This window comes from Schistocerca gregaria, unplaced genomic scaffold (assembly GCF_023897955.1).
Source record: "Schistocerca gregaria isolate iqSchGreg1 unplaced genomic scaffold, iqSchGreg1.2 ptg000178l, whole genome shotgun sequence".
Lineage (NCBI taxonomy): Eukaryota > Metazoa > Arthropoda > Insecta > Orthoptera > Acrididae > Schistocerca > Schistocerca gregaria.
Genome location: NW_026061728.1, coordinates 8,735,565 through 8,756,034, shown reverse-complemented (window position 1 = coordinate 8,756,034; position 20,470 = coordinate 8,735,565). Strand labels below are relative to the sequence as shown.

The window sequence follows — 20,470 nt, the reverse complement described above, 5'->3', positions numbered from 1 at the left end:
TTAAGCCACCATTTTTTGTGGCCAGCGTTAAGGTGTCAAACTGAACTTTAAAAATGTGACGATGGCTGACAAACTGTCCTAATGCTGACATAATTCGTTTTGCAGTGAGTGCAGACATTGGTAAAATTTGAGCGATATAATTGAGTTTTGAGGTGAGATATACATTTGCGACCGTGACTTTCTGAATTTCATTTAGTTTTCGTACACTGTGTTCCCGTATGCCGGCACGAATAGTCTGTAGAAGCTTTCTATAGTTGGTTGCAATTGTGTGCCGGATATTACGCTGAAAATCAATTCCAAGACACTTGAAGATCTTCAGCTGACGTAGTTGCCTGTGAAGGCGCGATCCTAGGCCGCGGCCAATATTGAATATTCCAGACTTTGTCCAGTTTAGTTGTGCAGCGGACGCTTGCTCATATTGCCTGACTGTCTGTAGTGCGGTTTCCACTTCAGTTCTATTTATGATAAGGAAACCGACATCGTCTGCATACGCCTTGCACACAACTCGGGATCCATGTATGACGATGCCCTGTAAACTTTTCGTCAGGGTAGCTAACAAAGGCTCAATGGCAATCGCAAAAAGCGCCATGGACATTGGGCAGCCCTGCCTGACGGAACTGACTATCTCTATTGCTCGGGTAGGCTGGCCATTGATGATGATTCTGGATGAATTAGTCGCTACCATCTGTTGTATAATGGCAACGAACCCAGGTGGAAAACCCATCGCAGACATGGTACGAAAGAGATACTGGTGGTTTACCCTGTCAAAGGCTTTGTCGAAATCTAAGGACATGATGGCACATTTCAGTTTACAGACTTCCGCAATGGAGATTAAATCACGGTAGTCGCATAAAGTCTGTTGAATTTTCCGATCCTTGCCCACGCTGGTCTGGTAAGGTCCAATGATGCTGGTCATCGTGGATTTAAGCCTTTGGGCCAATAGTCTCGCAAAGATTTTATAGTCGCTGTTGAGCAGCGTTATCCGTCTTAGATTTTTTACGTTGGCACCGCCTGAGTTTTTTTTAATTAGAACGATTGCGCCTTCACAGAAGCTGGTGGGGATCACGTTGTTGTGGTCTAGAAGTTCGTTACACATGCAAGTGATCTTCGCCTTTATGGTGTTCCAGAGTTTTTGATAGAATTCGGCGGGAATTCCGTCAGGTCCGGGGGATTTATTCTTAGCACTTTCCCAGATGACATATTCCACGTCGTCTTCGGTTGCCACGGCTAATAGCTGTTCCGCGTTCGCGAGACTGACTCTGTTGTGCAAATTATTCAAAAGATCGTCCCGCACTTGCACGTTAACTTCTATTTTTGACATCAAGGTGGTGAAGTAGTTTAGCACCGCCGCCTTAATCTCATTGTGCGTAGTCAGCGTTGCGCCATCCTCAGCAGTTAACTCCGTCAGAATTTTACGGGATCCTTTCCTACTTTCTTGGATCATATGGTAGACTGAGATGAGTTCTTGGTGTGCAGTAGTCTGGACCCGCGACCTGAATTTGTAGCCTTCTAGTCCTCCTTAGGGTTAGGATTTTGACCTGGATTTTCTTAATTCGTTTACATTGCTCGACGGCCGAAGTGCCGAGCGCATACAGTTCACGCAGACAATGAAAATAGAAATGGATCGTCCTGTGAAGCCAAAAGCTCTTTTCCCGTGATTAGTTCATGAAACACCACGTAATTTTAGGTTTGGCGCACCTGAGCCACCAATCAATGGCTGTATTGTAAGAGGCAAATCTTTGTTCACATTCTCGCCAGGTTTGGAGGAAGGCTTCTTGACACGCCGAGTCTTGAAGATGTGAAATATTTAATTTCCACAGGCCCCTGTATCGATACGTTCGTTGTCGGTCTAGAGTGATAGTACAGATGTATGCAGCATGATCTGAGAACGCCACTGGCCATACTTCTGACTGCAGAATGTTATTCCTCAAATTAGGTGTGACATAAATTCGATCGAGACGGCTTGCCGAATGGGTCGTAATATGGGTAAACCCAGGTGCAGCCCCATGCTTGAGCTCCCAAGAGTCAATTAAGCGTAAGTCTCGTACAATTCGTTCCAGTTCAAGTGATCTGTTAAGATTGGGAGTCTGGTCCTTTGCACTGATGACACAGTTAAAGTCACCTCCGAAGATAACATTGTCGTGGCGGACGCCAAAGATTGGAACTATTTCTCCTTTAAAAAAATCTGCTCTTTGACGTCTATTACTGGAACCAGATGGGGCATATACATTAATTAGTCTGTTGTTATAAAAAGTGCCCGCAATGCCCCTACTGTTCGGCAATTCTGTGACGTCAGTGATAATAATACCTTCTTTGGCAATAAAAGCTGTACCTAGTTCACAACCGGCTCCAGGATTAGTAATCATATTATAACCTGGTATGCCATCAAGTCCGACCTCTGTTACTTCTTGGACAAATAAAATGTCTACATCAGCTGCATATAAAAAGTCCTTTAAATGTTGTAATTTACAAGCGCTACGTATCTTATTAATATTTAGAGTAGCAAGTCGATAGGCCTGTGGCTGAATTGTGGGTGACTAAACAGAAGCAATGCCTAAAATCCGTCCAATATCAATCATAAATAGCGCTGGAAAAGCAAACCACGTCGAAAATGCACTGTGCAAGCAATTTAAAAACATCTATGGACAGTCACTGTAAAGGCAGAGTTAAAAATATTCTCCGTTTGAAAATGGATCAGTCGCGAGTTCTTTTTGCACAGTAGTTTCTGTCGAGGCGTTACCTTTCTCATTAACATCGTCGTCCTTGGGGACCGAAGTTATGGCTGTCACCGTTTCTGAAGTATCCATACTGTCTACTTCGACATTGGATTCTGTATCGTCTGCCCAACTAGTTGGCTGTGGGCCTGTCGAGGTGGTTATTGACGCTTCAACAGGATAGAGGTCGATCATGTGGTTATCACGGTCGGCTCGAAGTGTAGCTGACTGTTCGGGGTTCAGAGGTAGAGCATCGGAGACATTGTCAAGGACTGATGGTAAACTAGCTGAGGGATGATCATGGTTTGTGCTATCAGATGCTTTTGCACTGATTTGTTCACAGAGCCTTTTCGCGCAGAACCGGTGCAATCAGTTCGGCACCCTGGCGGGGCAACTCTCCGTTTTTTAGTTTTTCTGGGAGATGCACACTTTTGTGGGCTTTTATCATCACCTGCTTGAGATTCCCCCCGTGGAGTAGCATCGGCCGGTGGAGACGCAGCCGTTTGCAACGCAGATGCCCGTTCTTCGGTGACTACGATAGACGTCGATATTTCTACTGGTTTAGGTTGACTCTGATCGGGCGTTTCAGCAGTCTCTATTCGTCTCACAGTCGCAGGCAGTTAAGTGGTTTCACTAACTTCTGGGACCGTGGGTGTAGCCGAAAGCCCACGCGCCACGGCCACATACGTTACAGACAGTGTTGTCATTGAGGGGGGCGTGGCAGCCCCGCCGATAGGCAGCTGCGCCACTCGCCTCTGCATGCATTCGGCTTGCACGTGACCTGTCGAGTTGCATGTTGCACATGTTCGAGGCTGGTCATCGTACATTACTACCACACGATACCCGCAAACGTGAACATAAGACGGGATGTGCTTCTGCAGCTCGATTCTTAATTGCCGCACCCCGTTAAGAACTGGGAATTTATGTGCACTAGACCAGCGTTCCGCAATATTGCTTATGATTTTACCGTAAGGACAAAGCACTGCGTTTATCAGTTCACTGGTTATTTCAAATGGAAGTTCAAAAATTCGAACAGTCCGTATTCCTAGGCCGGCATGCGAAACAACAACTTCTCCCACATTTCCATCGCTATGTTTAAACGTTAGGATACCACCACAAGATACAACAATTTTCTCGCACATGTCGGATCTCGCTAATTTAACGAAAACGGTGCTACTGACAATCGAAAGATGTCCTGGCGACTGACAGAGACGTAGGCAAAGTTTAAAGTTGCTATTTCCATTACATCACGTTAATCAGAAAAACGGTAATTTACATCCGCAGCGGAACAAAATTCCGTTCCGCCCAGCGTGGGGCTCGAACCCACGACCCTGAAATTAAGAGTCTCATGCTGTACCGACTGAGCTAGCGGGGCTGCCTCGGTGAATACCTAGCGGGTAGTACGTCACACAGTACTCGTTTGGGTTGGGTGGTCCCATACAGAATTTCTCCATGCTGCCTAATGTTATCCTAACGTCACACTCGTAACGTACTTCACTTTTATTTCATAATCATTTCTGAGAGGTAAAGGAATTGAATGAAAACCTGCAGAGCTAGTGGCATCAAAATTAACACTCATACTTGATGTGACTCAAAAGCCGAACGAGTTACTTTCCGACGTTGTTTTTGATGTGCAAGTGCCAGTCAAAACTCGCGGTGACGGCACTCTGCCGACCATTTCGATAGTTAACACCGGTCTTGTTGTGTGTGTTTCAAGCTCAAGAGCATCTCCAAGCAGAAAATGGTCAACAGCAACATTCAGACGGTTTCGTACTGCTCAATTGCTACATTAAAACGGTATGTTTCTTTTTCAGAACTGGAAAAACACGACCGTGACAGCATTCGAACCTGTAATCTTCAGATCCGAAGTCCGACGCCCTATCCAGACGGTTTCGTACTGCTCAATTGCTACATTAAAACGGTATGTTTCTTTTTCAGAACTGGAAAAACACGACCGTGACAGCATTCGAACCTGTAATCTTCAGATCCGAAGTCCGACGCCCTATCCATTAGGCCACACGGTCACTGACGACCAAGTATAACTTGTATACGACTCATCTCGAAACGCTCACACCCCTGATGATTTGTGTTTTCGTTCTACACAGCTGCTACCCCTTGCTCTTTCCCACCCATTCGTTACATTTAACCTCTTACGAGACCGACCAAATATAGAATGGGAAACAAGACCACAAACTTTGTGCATTCGGAATCGAAGGCAGGGCGTCCCTCGCCGCATTTGCTACGATGGCCATTTCCTACTTCTGCAGAAGCGGCGGCGGCGACAACCGACGACCGACGACAACGACGACGACGACGACCGCGAGAGGCTCTGAGATATGTGAGAAATACATCTATAAAATGTAATTCAGACTGCCTCGTCCCACCTTATGCTGCACCGCTTTGGCAAATGCTTTATCTGCGCCATTCGCCTTAATCACATCTGAGAGTAATTCTTAATAAAACGCCTGTCGCTAACTGTTATTCATCACAGATACTGTTTGCTATACGGCCACGGTGCGCAACTGATTTCCAAAATTCGTCTTCCTCCTGTGACGATGGAACCCACGACCCCTGGTTTACTAGACCAGTGCTCTACCACTTTTTTTTTTTTTTTTTAATACTGGGTGAGAGCCAGGTATCCTAGCCACTTTTTTTTTGTTGACCCCTGGTTTACAAGACCAGTGCTCTGCCCCGTTTTTTCTTTTTTTTTCCATTATTTTGTGTCGTTTTCGTCTGCCATTGTTTAAAAGTTAGGGGTGACAATCAGATTCAGGCCTACGGAAACAAAGCGGGCAGGGGTCGAAACCCGTGGCCTGGCCACGATGATTCCACCGTCCTGTTTCCGAATGGCACCTGTACAACGGCGTCGTACTTTCCCCTACTGTCTCGGTTCTTGGTCTTACGTTTGTTTCTCTTGTTCGCCCTAAAGGTCCACGGAAACTTCAGTCCAGGTGTAGAGAAGAATTTTACATAAAGGCGGCAAAACCAGCTACAGTATGAAAGAAATCGGCTCACACAGGCGACCTTAGCCAACACCCTCCCTTTCAAATGTCAGGCTAAGCATATTTGCAAAATCTTTACGGAGTCCTGGCAAGCGCAATCGGTTCCAGTAAGCAGTAACGATGTACTGCCGAAACGTTAGGTGTTCATGCTCTTCATGACAACTATTGACAAAATGTACGAAGTGTCCAAGCAACCACATAACGGTATTGAGCTTCGTTCGCGGATAAAAGGAAGATTCGGGCCGTACGATGATGTCAATGGTATAAGCGGTTTCAGCAGTCCTAGTGACAAAAGCCAGTTGTTTCCTGAGCCAAAGCCAATTAGCAAGGTGCCCATTGCAGGTGAATCGATGCTCAAGTGTGTCCAGGAGACCACACCGAGTGCAGTTGTCCGTGTCGGAAAGACCAATACGGTGCAGTCGTACGTTGGTGGGGACCAAACAATTAACTACCCTATACCACGTGGACGCCACAGCCATAGAGTGGATCGGCAGACTAACATTCTTCCAGACGTTCCTCCAGGACACTGATGGCGACGCCAGTTCGATTGGATTGGGACCAGCCAGCCCCTCACAACGGGCAATCAAGCTCTTGGTCGTTGGCACCGGTCGTCGCAAGAAGACGTCACCGACGTAACTAACCGCAATATAAAATTCCCGGACGTGTTTCAACTTAAAATTGAGGCGACCGACGTCGACAGGTGGAGCAAGGCTCTTCGGACACAGAACAGTAAAAAGTCTGGATGTAATTGAAGTCACTTCTTGCGTAACAATTAGAGTCGTACGGTGGACGTACAAGGCAGATGCCTTGCGAGTAATGTCAGTGAGGCCCAAGCCTCCGGAGATACGCGGTTTCGTCATAACCTCGTAACGCAACTTGAATAGATGACCCTTCCATATAAACCTGCTAGATAATTGGCGCAACCTTTTCGCCACCATAATGGGAAGTGGGAACAGCTGAGCAACATAATAGGCTTTACATAACATGTATGTGTCTAAAATTCTGACTTCTTGCAAAATGGTAGCAGAGCGCTGCTCATGGACCATCAGAGCCCCCTGTATCTTCTCGGTGACAGATTTCCAATTAAGAGCCGCCGTTTTTATAGGACACCGATCAATGGTAATCCCCAATGACGTATGGCGATCGACAAAAGTGGCCCAAGGGACACCAGCATCGCGAAACCCTCGAATATCAAGGAACTTACATTTACCCTGATTGAGACGCGCTCCAGAGACACAACAGTATGCATCAACTGCCCCTTTCAACAATGTGATATCATCACGTTGACGGAGGAGAACAACGACATCGTCCGCGTACGCCTTAACAGTGAGCTTCCCACCAGAGAGGGTCATACCCTGAAACTTGAAAGCAAGAGTCCGAAGCAGCGGTTCCAGGGACAATATGAATAGAGACATAGAGAGCAGACTACCCTGAGGTACCCCTCGGCGGATAGCAATGGGCGGCGTCAGCTGCCCATTGACTGACACCCGAGCAGTTATTCCCCTATACAAATTGCCAAGAACACCACGTGATGAAGCGTTAAAACCTATTGTATCTAAAACACGATCTAAAAACACATGACTGACGTGATCAAAAGCCTTATAAAAATCGAGGAAAGCAAAGGCACAATGAACATTTGTAACCGCCGCAACCGAGACAACATCCCGATATTCGGCTACTGGGGTCAGAATAGATCTACCAGGAAAACAACATTGATGTGCACCAATCACACCCCGAAGCAGAGAAGACAATCGACTATTGAACGCTCTAGCAGCTGTCTTGTAATCAAAGTTCAGCAATGTGAGCGGACGAAGATTGGCAGCAGATAAACGACCAGTGGACTTCGGAATTAAAACAATTTTCCCTACTTTAAAATCGGCTGGCACATCCATCCCCCTGACAATGTAATTTAAAATCTGAGTGAAAGTGCCACCCAAAAGAGGCCAAAAACGGAGATAAAATTCTTTAGGCAGGCCGTCTGGACCCGGCGATTTACCGGACGGAGAGCAAGCAATAAAATCAAAAACATCATCTACCTGGAACTCCCGGAGAAAGTCGCCGTTCGCGTCAGACGAGATCGTCGCAGGAAGATCCTCAAGGACATCATCAGAAAGTGACGCACCAGAATCATCGGCAGAATAGAGACTAGCGTAATACTGATGAAGAGCACGAGTCATTTCCTCCTGTGCAATAAGCTGTTGTCCATCATCCACCATAAGAGAAGAGATGAAGGAACGACGACGTCGAGTCTGATGCCGCAGCAGGTGGTACAAAGAAGTCAGTTCACCTTCAACAAGAGAGTGAGTTTTCGACTTTACTCGCAGACCATCCAACTGTCGTCGTTTGAGGGTCAAGAGCTTGGCTTTAATACGACGAACATCATGGATCCGCAGAGGAGAAGGACCCGCCGCGTCATACAGTTCACGCAGGACAGAGTAGTAAAATTCTTACGTGTTCTTAAAATCACGCGCCCTTGCGGCACAGTAAAAAATCAAAGACTGACCAATCTTGGGCTTGGCAAACGCAGTCCACCAAACGAGCAAGGAGGGGTAACGCGGGACAGAGCGAAGACATCGCTCCCACACGGCACTTACAACTTCATCAATGGCGCTGTCGGCAAGGTGGGAAACATTTAACATCCACTGGGAACGATAAAGTTTTGCAGGTTGGTGACTAAGATTTACAGTTGCAGTAAAAGCACAATGGTCAGAAAAACTAGTAGGAATAACATCGACAGAAAGAATGTTATCACATAAAAAATCAGAGAAGTAGAATGTGTCGAGTCTACTGCATGAGGACGCGGTAAATACGTAAATTTCACCAGGGTTGGATATTTGTGTTCCCAAACATCACGCACGTGCATCGTACGAACCAAGTCATGTAAATCTCGGCAATAATTAAAATTGGGGGACTGGTCTTCAGGGCGTAAAACACAATTAAAATCGCCTCCGGGCAGGAGACTCCGAGGACTCTTGCGCAAAAGATAAATAAGCTCTTCCTTATAAAAGCGCGATCGAGCCACAGTGCGACCCGAACCAGAGGGGGCATACAAAACAACTAGGCAGATATCAAAAAGACGACAACCAATCCCACGGCCAGAGTCAAGGAATTCAATGTCAGTAACAGGGATACCTTCTCGAAAGAAAAGAGCAGTTCCTGTTGAATTTTCCGGTGCGACATTAAAAACAGTTTGAAATCCAGGTAGAGAGAGATCAGAAAACAATACTTCCTGCAAAAATACTACGTCCGCACAGGAGTCGTAGAGAAACTGCCGCAAAGAGGCAATGCGAACGTCGGACTCAATACGGTTAACATTTAAGGTAATAAAGGTGTATGCTTGAACCATGGAGAGAAAAGCGAGAGAAGAAACCACCTACACCGACGCATCAACAGCACAGTCCATATCAGGGGAGACGGAGGCATCCGAGGGAGGGGGACTGCTACCCCCTTCCGCGGATCCCTTACGTTTCGGTTTTTTACGAACAGCATTGACGTTCGGCTGAACGCGCAACTTGCGTCGGCTGACGGGCAAGGAAGCGGCAGCCGCCGGTGACGTAGGAGGGTCAAGTTCTGTATCCGACACCACCCGCGCCGGTCCACAGTCAGGGTCCGGCGTCGCGGGGGAAACATCCGACGAAACGGACTGGTCTACACCAATACTAGCTTCCGGCAAACATGGACTACACGGAGGCGAAACGTGAGCAGGAAGCACCGAAACTGCTAAGTTGGAAGGAAGCGGAGCAGCTCCGCTGGCAGAGGTGTGGGGCAGCGAAGCAGGAAGTTGTTGCGACTCAACTTGTTGTGACAACGAAATCGGTTCGGAAGGCGGCGCCAACAGGCCCGACCGACGAGCCGACTCGAGAGAAGCCGCGTCGGAAGCCGGAGGGGCGTCAGCAGCCGCTACTGGAACAGCTACTTCAGGGGAACAGGGAGCATCTACACTACTCTGTGGCTCGGAGGATGTCGGTCTCTCGGAGTGGGGAATCTCGGGGAGATCCTCATCCGTACTATTTCCATCTTGTGCGCGACGCCGTTTATTATTCAAAAGCGGCACACCCACCTGAGGAACAGACGGAACAACATCAGATTTGGCACACAAAGGAGGAAATTCTGTGTCAGGGGCGTGCAAAACCTGCGGCTGGGTGCTTCTACCACTGGACTGTTCGACACCAAGAGGAGAACCACCTGCAACGAGGTCAGCGACCGTTAACTTGCGACGCTGTTCGAGAGAATTTTTTAACACAAAAAACCTCCGCGGACAGTTGGTACGCACGTGGCCACTCTAATTACACAAAAAACAGGTGCCAACCTGACCACTATATGTTACATGGACACGATATCCAACGATCTGCAGGTGCGAGGGAATATTCTGCTTCACGTGCATTTCGACGGAACGAATGCCACTGTAACACTGCAGGCGATGTTGGCTGGATCAGCGTTCAAGGCGAATACTCTTAACATCACCATACTTGAGTAAACCCTCCCTAAGATACACATTATCAACCTCCGGCGGAAGGTTGTAAACACGAACACTGGTGTACGTAATGGAAGCATTTGAAAGCAGTACGGTACTGACAGAACCATCCCGATGCCGAAAGAGAACCTGATGACCAAATTTGGAAATAATTTTATCAACCTGAAGGGGGTCCATAAATTTAACAAAGAAAACATAGAGTTCTGTATCAAAATAAGCAGTGTGCACCTGATCGGAATGAATGAAAAAGGTACCTACTAACCAATCATGAATCTCAAGGGAACTAGGTTCCACATGGCGGGTGGCCTTGTCAAAAGCAAAATTAACTGTAGCCTGACGAGGAATAACCTGAGACGACATATTCAAAAACTACGTGGTATAAACCGCTACACAAAAAAACACTTAAATACACACAGAAAGTAACACAAGGAACGAAACAACGACGGAGATAAACTCACAAAAGGTACAACACTACACATAACCAAACGATATCCCACTATACGTAACGCTACGGCGAAGCGGAAGACTAGGCACGTCCACACTGCACGGCGTCTGAAGCGGAACTGTCACTGAGCTAAAGAGGAGCGGCCTAGCGGTACTCTTGCGTACTTCGTCCTTACGGTCGTCTGGATCATCAGACTTCAGCTGACAACACTTCATATTACCTACTAATATTTGTAGCTATGGCGACCCATTACTGCTTGGCTACACATCTGACACGTAACCGATGTGCTCTCCAAACAACAACACTTGCATTTCAGAACATGTCTTTCACACATGTCTACAAAATCATCTTCACCTTCAAATACAGTTTCCTTGCGACTGACAGAGACGTAGGCAAAGTTAAAAGTTGCTATTTCCATTAAATATCGTTAATCAGAAAAACGGTAATTTACATCTGCAGTGGAACAAAATTCCGTTCCGCCCAGCGTGTGGCTCGAACCATCGACCCTGTGATTAAGAGTCTGACGCCTACCGACTGAGCTAGCCGGCTACCGCAGTGAATTCCTGCCGGATAGCACGTCACACAGTACTCGTTTCGGTGGCGTGGTCCCATTGAGTTTCTCTCCATGCAGCCTAATGTTTTCCTAACGTCACACTCGTCACGTACTTCACTTTTATGTCATAATCATTTCTGAGAGGTAAAGAAATTGCATGACAACATGCAGAGCTAGTGGCGTCAAAATTAACACACATACTTTATGTGACTAAAAAGCCGAACGAGTTACTTTACGACCTTGTTTTATATGTGCAAGTGCCAGTCAAAACTCGCGGTGACGGCAATCTGCCGACCATTTCGCTAGTTAACACCGGTCTTGTTGTGTGTGTCTCAAACTCAAGAGCTTCTCCAAGCAGAAAATGGTCAACAGCAAAATTCAGACGGTTTCGTAATGCTCAATTGCTACATTAAAACGGTATGTTTCTTTTTCAGAACTGGAAAAACACGAGTGTGACAGGATTCGAACTTGTAATCTTCAGATCCGCAGTCCGACGCCTTATCCATTAGGCCACACGGTTTCTGACGACCAAGTATAAATTGTATACGAATCATCTCGAAACGCTCACACTACTGAGGATTTGTGTTTTCGTTCTACATAGTCGCTGCCCCTTGCTCTTTCCCACCCATTCGTTACATTCAACCTCTTACGTGACCGACCAAATATAGTCTGGGAAACAAGACCACACACTTTGTGCATTCGGAATCGAAGGCAGGGCGTCCCTCGCCGCTTTTGCTACAATGGCCATTTGCTACTTCTGCAGAAGCGGTGACGACGACGACGACGACGACGACGACGACGACGACGACGACCGCAAGAGGCTCTGACGTATGTGAGATATACATCTATAAAATGTAATTCAGACTGCCTCGTCCCACCTTATGCTGTACCGCTTTGGCAAATGCTTTATCTGCGCCATTAGCCTTAATCACATCTGAGAGTAATTCTTAATAAAAGGCCTGTCGCTAATAGTTCGTCATCACAGATACTGTTTGCTATACGGCCACGACGCGCAACTGATATCCAAAATTCGACTTCCTCCTTTGAGGACGGAACTCACGAGCCTTGGTTTACTAGATCAGTGCTCTACCACTGAGCTAAAGAGGCGCCACCTAGCGGAACTTTTGCGTAATTCGTCCTTACGGTCGTCTGGATCATTAGACTTCAGCTGACAACACTTCATATTACCGACTAATATTTGCAGCTATGGCGACCCATTACTGCTTGGCTACACATCTGACACGTAACCGATGTGCTCTCCAAACAACGACACTTGCATTTCAGAACATGTCTTTCACACATGTTTACAAAATCACCTTCACCTTCAAATACAGTTTCCAGGCAAGTTTAAAGTTGCTATTTACATTACATCACGTTAATCAGAAAAACGGTAATTTACATCTGCAGCGGAACAAATTCCCGTTTGCCCCAGCGTGGGGCTCGAACCCACAACCCTGAGATTAAGAGTCTCATGCTCTACCGACTGAGCTAGCCGGGCTGCCTCGGTGAATACATGCCGGGTAGAACGTCACACAGTACTCGTTTTGGTTGGGTGGTCCCATACAGAATCTCTCCATGCTGCCTAATGTTTTTCTAACGTCACACTCGTCACGTACTTCACTTTATTTCATAATCATTTCTGAGAGGTAAAGGAATTGCATGACAACCTGCAGAGCTAGTGGCGTCAAAATTAACACACATACTTCATGTGACTCAAAAGGCGAACGAGTTACTTTCCGACGTTGTTTTTGATGTGCAAGTGCCAGTGAAAACCCGCGGTGACGGCACTCTGCCGACCATTTCGCTAGTTAACACCGGTCTTGTTGTATGTGTTTCAAGCTCAAGAGCATCTCCAAGCAGAAAATGGTCAACAACAACATTCAGACGGTTTCGTACTGCTCAATTGCTACATTAAAACGGTATGTTTCTTTTTCAGAACTGGAAAAAACACGAGCGTGACAGCATTCGAACCTGTAATCTTCAGATCCGAAGTCCGACGCCTTATCCATTAGGCCACACGGTCACTGACGCAGAAGTATAACTTGTATACGACTCATCTCGATACGCTCACACCCCTGATGATTTGTGATTTCGTTCTACACAGCCGCTGCCCCTTGCTCTTTCCCACCCATTCGTTACATTCAACCTCTTACGAGACCGACCAAATATAGACTGGGAAACAAGACCACACACTTTGTGCATTCGGAATAGAAGGCAGGGCGTCCCCCGCCGCATGTGCTACGATGGCCATTTGCTACTTCTGCAGAAGCGGCGACGACGACGACGACCGCGAGCGGCTCTGACGTATGTGAGAAATACATATATTATATGTAATTCAGACTGCGTCGTCCCACCTTATGCTGTACCTTTTATTTTCTTTATTGTTATTTTAAACCTATACATAGGTAGGCCAGCAGCGGCGTAACTAAGCCGCTCTTCGTCCACAGACACGAACATAGTACAAGCAGTAATAGGCAAACAGAGACATGGAGGTTAAAAAACAGTAGGCAAAACAGAGTAAAAGAACAGAAGCCGTTCACTGTGGAGCAGTCAAGTTAAAAGTGATTCACAATGCACATACCGGAGAGATACAAAGTAGCACACGTGAACGATGGAGCACGGAACAAGAGACACGGATGCACTAGCGGGACGACAAGACACATAAGCACTGCGGTGACAATCTCTGGCAGTCGGTGATGTACTTGTCACACGAGTAAGGCCGGGGACCTGCCAGAGGGAAGGGGCGAGGGTAGGAGGGAATGGGGGAGGGGTTGATGCCAATGGGGAGAGGATGGGAGAGGGAGGGGTGTTGTGCGGAAGCCCAGGGAGAGGTGGAGGGGAGAGAAGGAGGGAGGGAGAGAAGGGAGAGAGGTTGCCCACAGGATAAGGAGAGGAGAGGGAAGGCAAGGCTCAAAGTTGGTAGGAGGGGTAGATGGAGAGGAGGAGGGCATCATCTGGGAGGGGGAGTTGGCGGAAGCCACCTTGGGAGAGGGTGTGGAGAGTGTGAAGTTGGAGAGCAGGTGGGATACAGGAGTACAGGCGCGGCAGCGGGTTGGGGTGGGAGAGGATGGGAGAGACAAGTGGGTGGGGAGGATCAAGCTTGCGGAGGTGTAGAGGATCCGTATCCGTTCGAGGAAGAGGAGGAGGTGTGGGAAGCGGATGAGGTCATAGAGGATCCGCGTGGGGGAAGGAAGGCGGATGCGATAGGCGTGGCGGAGTGCATGGCGTTCAAGGATTTGAAGGGATTGGTAAAAGGTAGTAGGGGCGGAGATCTAGGCGGGATGGGCATAACAAAGGATAGGACGGATGAGGGATTTATAGGGGTGGAGTACGGTGGACGGGTCCAGACCCCATGTGCGGCCAGAGAGGAGCTTGAGGAGGCGGAGTCGGGAGCGTGCCTTGGCTTGGATTGTCCTGAGATGAGGGGTCCAGGATAGGCGATGATCAAGGGTGACGCCAAGGTACTTGAGGGTGGGGGTGAGGTTAATAGGACGGCCATAAATGGTAAGATAGAAATCAAGGAGACGGAAGGAAGGTGTGGTTTTGCCTACGATGATTGCCTGGGTCTTGGAAGGATTGTCCTTGAGTAACCACTGGTTACACCAAGAGGTGAACCGGTTAAGATGGGATTGGAGAAGGTGCTGGGAGCGTTGAAGGGTGGGGCGAGTGCTAGGAAGGCGGTGTCATCGGCGTACTGGAGAAGGTGTAGGGGGGGTGCAGGCGGAGGCATGTCCGCCGTATAAAGAAAGTAAAGAAGAGGGGAAAGGACAGAGGCTTGGGGCACACCGGCAGAGGGGTAGACGGTGTAGGAAACCGTGTTGTGGATGGTGACATAGGAAGGACGGTGGGAAATGAAGGAGGCGACCAGATGGACGTAGTTTATGGGAAGGGCAAAAGTTTGGAGCTTGAAGAGGAGACCAGAATGCCATACACGGTCATAAGCGTGTTCAAGGTCGAGGGAGAGGAAGATGGCAGAGTGACGGGAGTTGAGTTGTTCTGAAAGGAGGTGAGAGAGGTGAAGGAGAAGGTCATCGGCAGAGAACGATGGCCGAAAGCCACATTGGGTGGAGGGAAGGAAGCGGTGCTGGTGGAGGTGCTGGTGGATGCGGCAGGTAAGAATGGATTCCAGGACCTTGCTGAAGACCGAGGTAAGGCTTATAGGACGGTAGGAGGAGACAGCGGAAGGTGGTTTATCAGTTTTGAGGAACATTAGGATCCGGGAGGTTTTCCACAGGTCGGGGTAGAAGCCGGTGGACAAGACCACAGTGTACAGTCTGGCCAGGGTGGAGAGGAAGGAGGCGGGAGCTTCACGGACGTGACGGTAAGTAACACGGTCGTGTCCAGGAGCGGTGTTGCGTTTGGTGCGGAGTATAGCTAGGATGTCTTGAGTAGTGATAGGGGTATTGAGTTCGGTGTGTGTAATATTGTCCAAGTATTGGAAGCCAGGAGCGTGTGGAGGGACAGAGGTGTCAGTTCGATCGCGGACATCGGGGAAGAGGGAATAATCGAACTGGGGATCGTCAGGGACGGTAAAGATATCCGTGAGGTAGGAGGCAACATGGTTGGCCTTACTAAGGTTGTCAGGAAAGGGACGGTCATTATGGAGGATAGTAAGGGGGGGAGGTTTAGATCCGGTAATGCGGCAGAAGGCAGACCAGTACTTGGACGAGTTAAGAGGTAAGGTAGCATTAAGACAGGTGCATGTCTGTCGCCAGTCCCGGCGTTTCTTAGCCGCGAGCAAGTTCCGAATGTGTCTCTGGAGTTGCCGGTGGCGTCGTAATGTGTCCCGGTCACGCGTGTGAAGGAGGGCACGGTAAAGACGACGGGATTCTCGAAATAGGAGAACGGCCTGTGGGGGTAAAGTGGGACGGTGCGGGTGGATAGCGACGGTAGGGGTGTGGGCCCCCACGGCCTCAGACAAGGTCTGCTGGAGAAAGGACGCGGCATGGGTGATGTCATCAGGTTGGTGGTAGGTGAGGGGGTGGCTATCGACTCGGGCAATAAGGGTATCCCGGTAGGCATTCCAGTCGTCACGGGAGTAATCATGGACATACTTGCTGCGTGGGTCAAGCCGAGGGTCGGGATCGGGGCGACGACCGTCACATATGGTAAGGAGGACAGGGAGATGGTCACTGCCAATAGGATCAAGGACGTCCACCACTATGCGGCCAAGGAGTTTGGGGGAGGCCAGGACAACATCGGGAGTGGTATTGGATTCAGGGCAGGTGTGTTGGGGAAGAGGAAGGACATCTCCTTGGAGGGTGTCGAGGAACCGATGCCACCCCCGTAGCTGGGCAGCGGAGCGACTATGGATGTTAAGGTCGGCTCAATCACGTAGGAGGAGAAGGTACGGTCGATGTGAGAAAGGAAGTCGAAAGGAATAGGGGCAGTGGAGCGGACATAAATGGTGGCACAGGTAATGGTGAGGCCGGGGAAGTAGAGGCTGAGGATCAGATGTTCTGTGGGGTCAGGAAGGAGGGGTTGGAGCCGAACAGGGATCTGGCGGTGGTGGCCAATGGCGACTCCACCACGCGCTATCGGGAGGGGATTGTCGGAGCGATGAAGGAGGTAGGGGGAGGTGTGGACGGTGATGTGGGGCTGGAGAAAGGTTTCGTTCAGGAGGAAGGCATCCACGCAGTGGGTCGTGAGGGTATGCAGAAGGAGGTTCTTGTTGACAGGAAGGGAGCGGATGTTATTGAACAAGATACGGTGCTGTCGCGGTATGATGGGAATTTAGACGAGGGTGTCAAGACGGGAGAAGGTGAAGTGGGCCTGGTTATGGGAGTAGGTGGCATAGGTATTGAGATGGAACACGGAGCGTGTGGCGAGGGATATCTGCTGGAGGGTGTGGGGGCGCTGAAAAGGATGGACGTTTTGGAGGACAATGGTGACAAACTGGATGATGTCCTCAGCAGTGGGGGGGGGGGGGGACGAAGGGAGTTACCAGGGGGGGTAGGGTCATCCAGAGGGCAGACAGGAACGGTGAGTTCAGGAGTGGAAGGGGCTGGTCGAGCCTTGCATTTCTGGGAGTATGTGGGGTGAGGGAGGTTACAGGTGTTGCAGGATGGAGGGGACTGAAGTTTGGGGCACTGCCGGAGGAAGTGCGCTTGCTTGCAGTGCGGACAGACAGGGGCCTCGCGGCACTCAGATGTTAGGTGTGCATTATAGCACAGGCACGTCTGGCATCGGATGGACTGGGGAGGGGAGCGGGAAGGGTCGACCTTGTAGCGGCGGTTGAAGAGGAGGGCACCCTCCTTAAGGAGAAGGTCGATTGAAGGAGCGTGCTCAGAAAAAACCCGCATAAGGCGGGTGGGGCCAGCAGGGTTGTGGATCCGGCGAACGGCACGAACATCGAGGTAGGGATGCGCCTTAAGCTCTGCCAACACCTCCTCCTCCGCGATCGTCGGACTAAGCCGAGTGATCACGGCGGTGAGGGTTGGCAGGCGTCGCGGGGGTTGGGGTTTACGGGAGGAGGAAGGGGAAGGAGCAGAAGCGAGAGAGGCATTGGGGCCGAAGCAGGTAATGGAGATGCGGGATAGGATGTCGGTGTGGAGGGTGGGGCTATAGGAGGTGATAAGGACGGAGTCCCTACGGGGGGTGAGAAGGGAGATAGGGGCGCCAGGAAAGTGTTGGCAGAGGAGCAAGGTGAGGTTGCGGGCCTCCAGGAGAGAGGGATCCGCATGGGATAGGAGGTAACTGTTGGAGGGGGTGGTAGAGGAAGCAGTAGAAGGGGCGGGCGGAGAGACTTCCATGGCATCTTTGGGGGGAGGAGGGGGAAGGAGCTGTGATTTCTTGGGAGTGGAGTGGGCAGGGGTGCCACTTGGACGTTTTACAGGATGGGAAGAGGGGCGGGGTACAGGAGCAACCGGGAGACGGTGGGGGGAGACAGGTACCGGCAGTGGTGCTGGGGCCGGTGCTGCAGATGACGCAGGTGCGGGCGCAGGTGCTGGTGCTGGTGCTGGTGCTGCTGAAGGTGCGGCAGGGGTGGTGGCTCTCCGAGCCACAACCTTGGCGGGGGCTGCATGAGCGGATGAAGTGGCGTGGGGGAGTGGAGGGAAGGGGTCAAGTGAGGTGGTTGGGGGAGAAGAAGTGACAAAGGGAGCTGGGGAGGGAAGGGTGAGGAGGGGTGGGATGTAGGGGGCGGGGGGTGTTTGAGCACACCAAGTTATGGTGGTGGTAGCTGCTGAGGGGGAGGTGTAAGTTATGGCTGTGATAGAGGCGGTGGTGGTAGGGGTGGTCATGGTGAAATGAAACAACTGAACGGGATGAGGGAAAAGAAACACTAAGGATGACAGACAACGAAGACGAAGATGAAGAGGAACACTACACTACACTGCACATGTCCAGGAAGGCGAAGGCTGCGACGGCGGCTGCTGCTGCGACGGCGGGGAGCGGGGTCCGGGGCCCCGCCCTGCTGCTGCGGCGGCGGAGGAGGACGGGCTCGGCGGCGGGCTGGCGGAGGCGGCGGCGATGACGACGAACGCTGCAGACTGCGTCAGCCGGCGACGAGAACGGCGAGCAGGAAGGGCTGCACCGGCGACAGGAGTCGCGCTGCGAGGCCGGCGGCTGCTGCTGCTGCTGCTGACACTGGTGCCTGCGCTGCCGAAACTGCTGCTGCTGCTGCTGCTGCTGAACCTATCGCTTCGACGATTGCCGAAATCAATCCTCGAAGGGCGCAACTCTCTCGAGTTCCGATGAAGAAATATGCTGTACCGCTTTGGCAAAGGCTTTATCTGCGCCATTCGCCTTAATCACATCTGAGAGTAATTGTTAATAAAAGGCCTGTCGCTAATTGTTCGTCATCACAGACACTGTTTGCTATACGGCCACGACGCGCAACTGATTTCCAAAATTCGACGTCCTCCTTTGAGGATGGAACTCACGACCCTTGGTTTACTAGACCAGTGCACTACCACTGAGCTAAAGAGGCGCGGCCAAGCGGTACTTTAGCATACTTCGTCCTTATGGTCGTCTCAATCATCAGTCTTCAGCTGACAACACTTCATATCACCGACTAATATTTGCAGCTATGGCGACCCATTACTGCTTTTCTACACATCTGACACATAACCGATGTGCTCTCCAAACAACAACACTTGCATTTCAGAACATGTCTTTCACACATGTCTACAAAATCACCTTCACCTTCAAATACAGTTTCCTTGCGACTGACAGTGACGTAGGCAAAGTTTAAAGTTGCTATTTCCATTAAATCACGTTAATCAAAAAACGGTAATTTACATCTGCAGTGGAACAAAGTTCCGTTTCGCCCAGCGTGGGGCTCGAACCCACGACCCTGAGATTAAGAGTCTCATGCTCTACCGACTGAGCTAGCCGGGCTGCCTCGGTGAATGCCTGGCGGGTAGCACGTCACACAGTACTCGTTTGGGTTGGGTGGTCCCATACAGAATCTCTCCATGCTGCCTAATGTTTTCCTAACGTTACACTCGTCACGTACTTCACTTTTATTTCATAATCATTTCTGAGAGGTAAAGGAATTGCACGACAACCTGCAGAGCTAGTTTCGTCAAAATTAACACTCATACTTGATGTGACTCTAAAGGCGAACGAGTTACTCTCCGACGTTGTTTTAGATGTGCAAGTGCCAGTGAAAACCCGCGGTGACGGCACTCTGCCGACCATTTCGCTAGTTAACACCGGTCTTGTTGTGTGTGTTTCAAGCTCAAGAGCATCTCCAAGCAGAAAATGGTCAACAGCAACATTCAGACGGTTTCGTACTGCTCAATTGCTACATTAAAACGGTATGTTTCTTTTTCAGAACTGGAAAAACACGAGCGTGACAACATTCGAACCTTTAATCTTCAGATCCGAAGTCCGACGCCTTATCCATTTTTTTTTATTATCAGATTGACTTGTTATATTTTACGAGAATTCAGAAAACCATAGTCAAATCATCATTTAATATTTCCTGCAAAATGAAAATCAACAAATTAGTTGAAACACAAATAAAACATTTCTTCTGAAGGGGAAGACCAACCCGTTATCCCACCCGTATGAATTTTGGGTGTATATATATACACGCAAAAGAGAAAAAAAAATTCGAAAAAATAGAACAAGGGAGGGGACTCAAGCTCAGGGAAGAAACAGGAATCACAGGGGAACTTATCCAACACCTTGACGGTTAAACACAAGAAAAAGCATATTCGCAAAAAGCGTTCGGTATTGTGGTAACCGCTGCCATTTCCAATGCGCAGTTGACAAATAATGGTGAAAAACGCGGGGATCTGGGTCATTACCGCCTTCAATGACGTAGTGGACATA

At 49.4% G+C, this 20,470-nt stretch overlaps 4 non-coding genes across 4 annotated transcripts; all 4 read right to left on the bottom strand.

The window, feature by feature from the left end:
- Positions 1 to 4,016: 4,016 nt before the first annotated feature.
- Trnak-cuu (transfer RNA lysine (anticodon CUU)) lies at positions 4,017 to 4,089 on the bottom strand. Its single transcript has one exon. It is a non-coding gene; the product is annotated as a tRNA-Lys (tRNA).
- Positions 4,090 to 4,665: 576 nt separating this feature from the next.
- Positions 4,666 to 4,738, bottom strand: Trnar-ucg (transfer RNA arginine (anticodon UCG)). Its single transcript has one exon. It is a non-coding gene; the product is annotated as a tRNA-Arg (tRNA).
- Positions 4,739 to 12,612: 7,874 nt separating this feature from the next.
- On the bottom strand, positions 12,613 to 12,686 carry Trnak-cuu (transfer RNA lysine (anticodon CUU)). The gene has a single exon. It is a non-coding gene; the product is annotated as a tRNA-Lys (tRNA).
- Positions 12,687 to 19,455: 6,769 nt separating this feature from the next.
- On the bottom strand, positions 19,456 to 19,528 carry Trnak-cuu (transfer RNA lysine (anticodon CUU)). The gene has a single exon. It is a non-coding gene; the product is annotated as a tRNA-Lys (tRNA).
- Between the last annotated feature and the right edge of the window lie 942 nt (positions 19,529 to 20,470).